Consider the following 9,061-nt stretch of genomic DNA (forward strand, 5'->3'; position numbering starts at 1 on the left):
TTTTAAAAATTTGTCTTTTTTCAGCTGCCGGTTACTTTGTTTTAAAAATAGATAAATAAATAAACACCTGCGTGCATGCACGCTAATTCTCTTACCTGACCATGGTCCCTTTATCTGTCCCTGTCCTCATGATTTCTATGCTAAGATCTTGGATTTTCACGTGTTATGAGTACCCTAGATTGATCCATAGCATAGAGCGGAACAAGTTAGTTAATTGTACCATGATTTAAGTTTGGCATAGCATGAATACCCAAGGTTATGGTTGATTACAATTTGGTGGAATGTATTTTGGTCTATACTCCCTACATTGCTTGATGGAATTGGGGTGCCTCTTTAGGCTTTACTCCTTGGACTTGTAGGACGAATGAAAGGTTTTTGGATAAGAATTAGTTACTGTTGTCCTTGGACTTAAATATACAATTTAGATTCTGGTTTAGTCTATCTTCAGGCGATGAATTGGATACTTTATTATTAGATACTAAGGCGAGCCTCAATTGTTTTTTAAATTTTGCGTATTTGTTAAGGTGGGTACTTTGTACTAAAGGCTAAAGCAAGGGCAGAAATAAGGCCTCTAACTTACATACAAAGAACCTTTGTTAAAACATTGCAAGGGACTAGTATAGTGGTTGGGGAGGATGTGGGTGATTTGCTCCTATGTTTTCATATGCCCTCACCTCATACACAAGTTTGTGAACCTTCTGAACTTGGAGATGAAGTGTTTGGCTTCTTGCTTTGGTTTTATGTGCCTTGTAGTACTCAAATTTTAAGCCCTACGCACACTTGCAAATTCACATTGAAGAAAAATCCTTATGAAGGCTATGCGATGACACCCATATAACAAGCAGCTTTTGCAGCCCCACACATCTACCAATGTGTAGGTGTTGTCACTTCACTTTAGTAATGCTTTGAGTGTACTCAAATTTTAAGCCCTACGCACACTTGCAAATTCACATTGAAGAATAATCCTTATGAAGGCTATGCGAAGACATCCATATAACAAGCAGCTTTTGCAGCCCCACACATCTACCAATGTGTAGGTGTTGTCACTTCACTTTAGTAATGCTTTGAGTGTACTAATTGTAGGGATTACAACCATGCATTAAGCACCAATGTGCATAAATATGATCTAGCTTCCTTGCTTAAATTACCCAAATGGCATGACCTTGGTGGCATATGCACCCCGTTCTAAGAAGGAGCTATGTTGCTTGAGTGTCGTCGTGGTTGCTTGGCTTGTGAATCTTTGTGTGAGTTTTTGAAGGGTTGGTCCATTTGTTGTATGTAGAAGGTTGCTTGTTGATTGGGGCGGTGTGGTGTTTACGTTTATTGGGTATGAGTTGTGAAGTAGTGCTAGTGATGGCTACCTTTCCCTCTTGTGGTTGATTTGCTTTAATGAGTCCATTAAGGCCATGGGTATTTCACTATTTTTCCCTTTTGAGTTTTCTTCTTTGAGTGGGTCCATGCTAGCCTAGGTGTTGTGGCCTTGATTTTACAAAATTAATGCAAGTTGGAGCTCTTAAGAATTGTTGATCTCATCGGGCTTTAATAGAATGTTGGTTTAAGGACCCATACCCCTTGCTTTTTTACGGATTGTCAGTTGTCACAAGCAAGATTGGTTTCTTTCTTCTCCTTTGCATCTTTCCCTTTGAATAATTGCATCCTTTTTAGAGTATGAAATTCTATCCTCTTTTTCAAGAAGAAACTCCTCTAGGATATGTTCAAACTAATGTAGTCACATAGTAATAACTAAGTCTTGCTACTAAATAAATAATTGTGGATTACACTTAAAACACAATATATACACAAAAAGACTCTCAACGTTAGAAATCAACTTTGGTTATTGAGTTATCCATAATTCTCAACATCGTAAATTCGATTAGGAATAAAACCCACCAATTACGAAAGAAACTTGAATTATACAAAGTGAAGGACAAATTGATGTAATGGGATCTAGAGTCCTAAGGTCTAACGTTGTGAGTGTGTGAACACATGGTGTGCTTGGATAGGTGTTAGTAGGTGTGATTGAGAGAATCATGGAACTGATTGAGAGATTTGTGGATCTAGATGCTCTATTGAGCCCACATATCATGTTACTACTGGATGTAACTGGAGCCTATATATTGGGCCTATCTCTCTTGAATAAACTTACTCTCTTTTGCTTCACTTGCTGAATTCTTCTTGCAACTCCAACATGTGGTATCAGAGCATTGGTTCACTCTCCTTGAGACCTCCTTGAGTGCCATGTCACCATCTTCTTCACCATGAAGTTTTTGAAGCTTTTCTTCCTCTTCTTCCCACGAAATTTCCAAGTGCTTGTTCTCCTTCATCTTTGAACCATTGCACCTGCCCTTGCAGCTGTAGTTTCCCCTAGTTAGGGCGCACTTCCACCTGGGAGGAATTGAAGAAATAAGGCATCTATAGCTCGTGCTGCTCCTCGCTCCATTCTGCACCATTTCTTCAAATTGAGCCTGCTGGAGTCACCATTGCTCGAATTCTCTGAGCTATTGCTGGGTGACCTTCTTAGGAAGCGGTTGATGAATTTTGAAGGCCAATGGTCCACTATCTGAGGAGAAACTAAAGAAAAACCAGTCAGGTTTTGAAGAAGACATAGGTTTTGGAGGTGGAGAAGATGCTACTGCTCCTGGTGGTGTGAAGTTTCATTTGGTTTGAGACTTGCACTGAGTCTTCTACTTCCAAGTACCTTTCATTGCACAACAATTTCCTCTGCTTGATGCTTTGTGGAGTGAGGTAGCAATCCTCCAAAGTTCCTCTACTTCCTGCAAGCATTTCTAGACTATTTTTGGAGTTTCATGCTACACTAAATGATAAGGTGATGCTTGAGGAGTTAAAGTACAGTTCAGAGATTTATAGATTGCTTTTTCAGTTGTGAGAATGCTCCTTAAAGTTCAGTTGAATGCATTTTTCATCTTTTATATATGGAGGTTATGGTACTTTGAAGTGGATTTCAAGTCATACTATCTTGTTGACTAGTTGACTAGTGTGGGTTGACTATGACAAGAGCTTACATGAAGGAAGAATATATCATGACTTGCATGATGATTTCCAATGGATATGATTGGAACAAAGGTTTCAACTACAACCATTATGATTCTTATTTTGAAGATGTCTTAGTTATGGTTTAAGTATCTTTCATGATTGTATGAAATGTACTTGCATTTTGCATGACAAGTGGTAAGACCCTCTTCAGTCCATATAATTCACAAAATGGTCTTAAAGCTTGGACACTCAAAGAAGGTGAAGGATTACAAGGATCTTGTATTGCAGAATATGGACAAGATACATTAAAGAGTGTGGAGAAGGACAAAGAGCAAAGGAGTTACAAGATTGGCTACACCAAGAACCTCTCCAATGACAATGAACCTCACACTATGGTAGCTTGGAAGAGGAGGAAAAGGACAAGATATCCCATCAAAGGGGGGTATTTACCCACATCTTCAATTTAGAATTTTCGTGTGTGTGGTCAATAAGGGTTCTATGCTTGGGATGTCCCCCTCAAATGATTGTTAGTCTTATGTGTTACCTTGTTGGATCTAAGGGTATTCCCATGCATAGTCATTGTCTATCTCCCAATTCTAAACCAACAAACCAAAGTTAGAGTGAGATCATGTTGGGATGAGGATGCCCGAATGAGTCTACTGCTGATGCAACTAGAGTGAGTACCAGGTTGTGGATCATGTGTGTTTCCACTAGAGGTGGGCAAGCCATGAAGTTTCCCATGGACTACTACTAGGGTTGAGGTCATCAATTTGTGGGGAAGAATGAAGGACAAATTGATGTAATGGGATGTAGAGTCCTAAGGTCTAAGGTTGTGGGTGTGTGAACACACGGTGTGCCTGGATAGGTGTCAGTAAGTATGATTGAGTGAATCTAGGTGTGTGGCATGTGATTGAGAGAATCATGGAACTGATTGAGAGATTTGTGGATCTAGATGCTCTACTGAGCTCACATATGATGTCACTAGTGGATGTAACTGGAGCCTATATATTGGGCCTATCTCTCTTTAATAAACTTACTCTATTTTGCTTCACTTTCTCAATCCTTCTTCCAACTCCAACACAAAGCACAATTGGAAATGCCTAATGCAATCTACGAGTTTCTTGAGTTGCCTAACCCTAGCATACTTTGAAAACTCAAGTGACTCCTTAGGATCTAATAAGGTCTACTTGATCCTCAAATAATTTCCATTTTTGGGGCATCTCCCATTGAATTGTGTCACTTTAATATGGTTAACGATTCTTGGATTGCATTGACTACTTGGTGAGGTGGTAATGTTGTTTTGGGTGGAGGTTTGGTTGGTGGTTGAGGTCCATTTGGTAAACGATCAGGTATGTTTTGATATCTGGGAGTGTATGGTGTGCTTTCCATGAAGTTTTTTATGATTCATGGATCATATTCAGATATGAATTCTTGATTATGTTCCAAGTTTTTATGTGATGAAAATGGAACTAATAAAGTTTTCAATTTAGTTTTGTGATACGAGTTACAATTCTGCATGGTTCAATATGATTTATGAAATTTATAAATTTAAATTGAGTGAAATATGGAAAAGGGGTAAGAATGATGGTTGTTACATATATATATCATGAGAATTGAAATACTTTTTAATATATACCTTTTATCCAAGATTCACTATTAAATAACCCTCCTATTTGATGAAGTGCACACACCTCATGCTTGGCATTTTGATGATATTGTTGTTGTCTTTGAAAAAACATGTTCTACATCTAGAGCTGGTCCCAACTCTTTGGTCTTTATTCCAACCATCAAAATAGGGGACATTGAAGTTCAAATTCCTACCAATCCAAGCAGGGTCCTAAGCAGTTATCCACCAAAGGACTTGGAGGTCAAAGTTTAGCTCCCATAGGATGTAGAGTCAAAGCTAATGGAATCTCAAAATTTTCATGTTGGCGAAATTGATGTGTTTCAAATGCCACCGAGCTCAAAGAAAATATTAAATTATGCCTGAAATCGATGTGTTTCAATTTGCCACTGAGCTCAAATAAAAGATGAAGGCTTAGAAGTTTGCCAAGCAATAACATTTCTATTCTAGCAATTTTATAGATGTGGTTCGTGAATGAGAGTTAGTCGAGACACGAATGACAATCACTCATTTGGGTTTTGAGCAACTGATCTTAGAACCAACACATGAGCTTAATCTCATTATTGAGGAAGACCCATACACAATTTTTGTCAGTGCATACTTACTTGATCATCAACTCCAAGCACTCAAGGATGTGTTCCTACAATACTTTTTTTTTTTCCTAGCGTTACACAAATCTATGGTAAGTACCGCTAGAAGTCTCTCAGCATCGACAAGTCTCACAATGCTACATTGAGGGACGAAAGCCATACTTTGTGCATAAATATATAAAGTATGTAGTCAATCAGATGCGCTAATAAAATTTTGGACCCTATGGAGCATCATGCTCATGTGCATGTAACATATGTGTTGGTCAAACCAGATCCCTCACTTATAGATCCTCGGAACGTGTATGCAAAAGAAGTGACTAGCTATTCCCTATCATGGTGGTACCTAAGAAGAATGGTAAACTTCGAGTTTATGTTGACTATAGGAAGCTAAATGTCCAAATGGTGCCATATCCATTGCCAATCCCATTATAGATGGAATCTTAGACCTAGTTGCTGGTCACGAGATGTATTCATTTATGGACAGCTACAATGGCTATAATCAAATATCTACTGCCCCCGAGCATCAGTCAAAGACCACCTTTACTATAGAACGGGGTGCATATGCCACCAAGGTCATGCCATTTGGGTTGCAAAACACGACATCAACCTTCTAAGATTAAATGACCAAGTTCATTGCCATCTACCTAGATGATTTGTGTGTGTACTCAACAGTGTCTATACATCTTGGATATCTGGTCAAAGTCTTTGACAGATGTAGGCAAGTAGGTATATCCTTGAACCTGGCAAAGAGTCTTTTGTGTCTGAGTTGGCATACTACTCGGTCATGTGATTTCTAAAGAAAGCGTTCACACCAAGCCAAGTGAAATTAGGGCTATTGAGAAGATGCCTGCCCAAAAAACTTAGGCAACCAAGGTATTTTGTGGGTTTCATAAGCTTTTATAGATGATTTGTCAAAGATTTTGCAAAAATTGCAGGTCCTTTGTATGAGCAGACCAAGAAGAATAACAAGCTCCAATGACTCAAGGAGTTGGCTAAGGCATTTCATGAACTCAAGAATTGGGCCTCTGAGACACCTATTCTATGAGAACCAAGGTGGAATATCATATTTCATGTCCATGTTGATGCATCTGTCTTTGTCATCAGGATTATCTTAGCTCAGCTCGAAGGCTGACTGGATTAGATTACCTAATCTACTATGCAAGAAGATTGATGACACCGACCGAATGCAATTACATTACTATCAACCAGGAGGGAGGCACTTGGTATGGTCTATATTTGCTTGGGAATCAATTCATTTTCTATGTGGGCACCAAGCAGTATCGTATCTGATAAATCTAACAAACATTCAAGGACATCTAGTCAAATGGATGCTTCTATTGCCAAAATTTGATTCATAAACTAAGAAAATCTCATGCCAAGGCAAATTATTTATCATGGTTGCCTACATCAAACATAGTCTAAAGAATTGCTACTGAGCTCCTAGATGCACAATTTTTGTCATTGGATTCTCTAACACAGAGTATGATGAATTAATGCACTATCCAGATTCCATCTCAAGTTACCTTTCCCGAGCTATGCCCCAATAGTGAGGAGTTGTCCTCTTTAGGCACATATTGGACCTGCTAGTGGTCACTATGGTGGTGACTTAATAGCTCTAAAGCTCTTGCAAGTGTGGTTATGGTAGAAAACTTTGTTTAAGGATGCCCATGCTCATTGTTCCAAGTGTGAGATATGCCAACAAACTGGTCAAATGGTTCCACATGATCATTTCTTCAACCAAGCCAACCATGGGAAGCTTTTCAAAGATGGGGATTATATTTTATGGGTCCCTTCAAAACCACACAGTGTTCCAATAATAAGTATGTTTTGGCAGCCATAGATTATGCAACTAAGTGGGTTGAAGCCAAGGCTCTACATGACAACTCGACTCGCAGTACAACCAAGTTCCTATTTAAAAATATAATATATTGTTATGGCTATCCAATTGAATTCATTAGTGACCAAGGCACACATTTTATGAAATAATTTTTTGAATCCTTGACCAAGGAATTCATGGTGATGCATCAAGTTGCAACAACTTATTATCCTTGGTGTAATGGTCGAGCCGAGTCCTCCAACAAGACAATCAAACTGATCATCACTAATACAATGAGTACCCATGGGTGTGATTGGGACACCAAGGTACATGCATCATTGTGAGCTTATCAGATAGCATACAAGGTAATAGCTAATCTCACTCCTTTTTGCATAGCTTTTGGATTAGAAGCAGCAGTGCCATTGGAGTTTCTAATACCAAGCTTATGAATTGTTGTCAAGCATCACCTTAGTAAACTTGGGGCTATTCAGAAATGCCTAAATCAGCTTACTGAGCTGGACTAGCTTTGGTTCCATGCAACTTTGTCTCAACAGGTTATTCAACACTGCAAGAAAGGTACGATGGGCACATTGTGCCCAACAAGCACTTAAAAAAAGGAATGTTGGTCGTGCTATATATGCCAAGCTTGATCCTTTTAAAACCCATTTGAAGCTTGGGTGGAATGGAATGTAGAGGCTTTTCAAAGTATTTGACAACACAGTTCAATTAGTTGACCTCCAGGGATATGTTATCTTAGAGCTCCTCAATGGGAGTCGGGTAAAGCCATACCAAGATTGCAATTAATTGGTGACTGCACCTCACTCGTCCATGTAGCCACATCAAACTGCTCAATGTCTAGGATGGCGTAGTGGTCTTAATGGTCCATATAACACAAGGGAAGTGAAATATATGCATAGCATTCAAGGTATTCTTAGGTAATCATTAATAAAATTATTCAAGAAGAAGAAGTTGCAACATCATGTTGTGTTGTTATATAAATAAAGAATATGGTGAAGAAATTTTCCACATTTTGTTTAAGCTATTAAATGGCATCTAACGTCAAACTGTATCTTATTACTTTCCATATTGCATAGGTTGTCAAACACTGTGTAGTGTTTTTATGGTGACTTAGAAATGTTCCACATTTTATTAAGTTATTAAATTTCATCTAATGTTAAACTATATCTCATTTCTTCCCATATTGCATAGAGTGCACAAGTCACAATGTAGTGAAGATAGTTCTCACACAAATAGGGCATTTATCATCACAAACATCATGATTTGATCTTCTGGTTCAAGTTGGCCTTCTAAATGATTTTGTTTCCTCATAGTTTGGTCACATGATTTAACCATGTGGTTTATTATATCTTTGATTGATTTCTTACAAAATTTATATAGGAGGGAATCTAACTACTTTCTAAAAGAAGTGCTTTAATAGCCTTCACGTCCCACAAATGTAGGTGATGCAAGAATAAAGGTAAGTGGACAAGTATCCTTGTGAATAATGATAGATCCAAGAAATGCTGCTTTTGATGCCTAGTTACTTTCGCATAAGCTTATTCTCGATAAGAGGATTCATTGTGTAAAAGGTTACCCGAACAAAAATGCCAAGTGGTGGTATTGTCAAAGAATGGTTGATTTAGAGGGAAGCATTTGAATGCTAATGATGAAGGAACCAACTTTAGCTAGAGATGCCTTGGTGACCACGGGTGTTAAACTTTGGTGACCAAAGGAGCCAATTTGCTAGGTGAAAGAGCTACACATGCCCTTGTTAGCATAGGAGTAACGGATTGAGTATAAGAAGTGGTATGTCATGTGGAAATGCAAAGCAAGAACATCCAATAGGGTGCATGTGGAGTCACCCATTCTCAACATGGACTTTTAAGCCTCGAGGGAAAGAGAATTAAAAAATGGATAAGTACTTAATGTAAGAGAAGTGACAATATATATACCCTTGAAGATCGTGAGAGAAGTGAGTATGTCTGCATAACATTGATAAATGTATATGTATGCAAGAATATGAAATGCTATTGCAAA

This window comes from Dipteris shenzhenensis, chromosome 21 (assembly GCF_047967505.1).
Source record: "Dipteris shenzhenensis isolate YYH24624 ecotype China chromosome 21, Dip_SZ_1.0, whole genome shotgun sequence".
In the NCBI taxonomy this organism is placed as follows: domain Eukaryota; kingdom Viridiplantae; phylum Streptophyta; class Polypodiopsida; order Gleicheniales; family Dipteridaceae; genus Dipteris; species Dipteris shenzhenensis.